A 2328-nucleotide genomic window follows, 5' to 3' on the forward strand; every position below is an offset into this window, starting at 1 on the left:
GGTACCTCAGGCCCCAACTTATCTCTCTTTTTCACCATGGACCCCATAGAAACAGACTCCACCTCTCTCCACGCTTTAAGGAGATTAAAATGGTAAATCTGTGTTACAACCTCATAGTCGACATCACCCACTCGCCGTGTGACCACAAAGGGTCCTTGCCACTTGGCGAGTAATTTGGAGCTGGAAGAAGGGAGTAATACAAGCACTTTATCTCCCGGTGCAAATTGTCTCAGTCTAGTTCCTCTGTTGTACAGGCCCCCTGACCGATCTTACCCGAGGAGGCTCCTCCCGTGACAACGCAATGTGCAATGTGCGGAATTTTGTTCTCAGGGCCAGGACGTTCTGAACTTAATTTTTACTTGGGCTTGGATCTTCCTCCTAGCTTTCTTTTTTTTAAGTATTTCTTTTATCAGTCTTGCAGCTGTTGTAAATGGACCACACGTCTAAAAATAACCCTTTAGTTCAGCCATGTTTTCATCTAACAAAATCAAAAACAAACTTGTGTAGCCTAGGTTACTGTGTAAGATACTAAACATTTAATAACTTTTTATTTCTGCTTTAAGATGATGACTTTCGGATTGTCGTTAACGCCAAGCCAGTGGAAGAAGAGGCCACTCTAGAATCCACTGGGATCGAGCACATGTCCATAGTTCATACAGTGCTGAAACTGTCCGGAGGCACATCTGATGAAGAATAAACCCCACAGGGTCTCGAGAAAACCAGGAGCCATGCATGAAAGAATCAATATATCCTCATGTAATCCTTTTTTAATCTTTATGTAATGTTTTAGGTAATCGATGTGTATAGTTTAAAAGGTTAACATTGAATCATGAATCAGTGCAAATTAATTTTACTCCTAGATGTACAGGAATTGTTTTCAGTGTCAAAAAAAGTCTTTATGAGCTTACTTTGATTCATTATTAATTCACTGAGTGTCATATTTCTTTATCTTTCTACTACAAGTTACTGTGTTGTCAAACCAATATCAAATCTTCTGTAGAAAATTGATATGATGGCACAAATCTGGATGTCCATTGTTTCTTTTTTGTAAATGCATCATCTTCATATAATCTGACTGAAAACAATGTGATTTGTAATAATAACATTTTATAAACACTACTTGTCTCACTTGACTTCTTCACATTGTTCCACACAGCTAATAATAAAACTTTAATGATAAAAAAATGCAACAACAGGTATGAACATATGCAAAATGAAATGCAATTTAAAAGTAAGGATTAAAAAACAACAACAAGAGACTATCAGGGATGCACAGGCTTCAGTCACACAGAGACACTGAGTCACTTAACAGCTGATAAAAGTGAAATAAAAAGAAAGAGTGGGCAGTATAAGGGCATTGATTAAACTTATTTATCTGTTCTAAACGGGCAACACAGAGATAGAGAATAAATCATAACACTAATATTATTATATTTCATAAACAGAGTATACATACCTGGGCCTCACAGTCACTTCTTCAAGTGAATTGGCAGATAAAGCTCAAACAGAGTCAGATTCATTCACACCAACACAGAGTATACTGAGAGCAACAGATACATGAAACAAATGAGGGAATTATATTGATATAATTCCCTATAGTGTAAAGACTTAGTGTCCTTAAAATTATATTTTTTACAAGTTGTTCAAAATACAACGAAATTAGAGAAGATTTATTCCTCAGTACACAGTGATACAATTACTGATAGAGGACTGAAATAACAGAAAAGAAAACAATGCAAAACTAAAGGAAACCCCATAAGGTTCCCTCGGCTACAGACAGCAAGACCTTTAAGATCAATTTAAAAATAGTTTTTAAGATGATCAAATAATAGGGCTATTCAAACTTATTGGCAGAGCCTCTTTTATTGTCTGAGCTGTATTTTCTGGAGTTACAGAGAAGGCTGACAGCTTTAAAATCATTCTGAAATTGTTACTAAGAACATAATCTGCACTGTCAATGGTTGTGTTTAAACCACAAGATGGCACCATTGTCTGTGAGGTTAACAGTGTGACAAATGACTGTGGAGCTTCAATGGACATTGTAGTTGTGTTATTAATGGCCTGTCAGTAGATTTCTGGTGTTTAAAGCTTTCATTAATGCTCATGCATTGGCCAGGAATCAAACCTAGGTCAACTGCTTGGCAAGCAGCTATGCTCACCACTATACCACCAACGCCTTGAGAACCCCTAACCTCCATGACCCCAGCATGTGGTTTTACAACTGTATCCAGTCATTATTGTCAATTTGAGTGATACATAGTCCAGGTTTCAGTGGGATTAAAGACAGTTTTGTCCATAATATATTTATTCAGAATATAGCTTTTCTAT

At 36.8% G+C, this 2328-nt stretch overlaps 1 non-coding gene across 1 annotated transcript; it reads right to left on the reverse strand.

Annotated features, from left to right (window-relative positions):
* Positions 1-2104: 2104 nt before the first annotated feature.
* trnag-gcc lies at positions 2105-2176 on the reverse strand. The gene has a single exon. It is a non-coding gene; the product is annotated as a tRNA-Gly (tRNA).
* Positions 2177-2328: the final 152 nt, after the last annotated feature.

This window comes from Morone saxatilis, unplaced genomic scaffold (genome assembly GCF_004916995.1).
Source record: "Morone saxatilis isolate NCDOM2014 unplaced genomic scaffold, NCSU_SB_2.0 Contig4, whole genome shotgun sequence".
Lineage (NCBI taxonomy): Eukaryota > Metazoa > Chordata > Actinopteri > Moronidae > Morone > Morone saxatilis.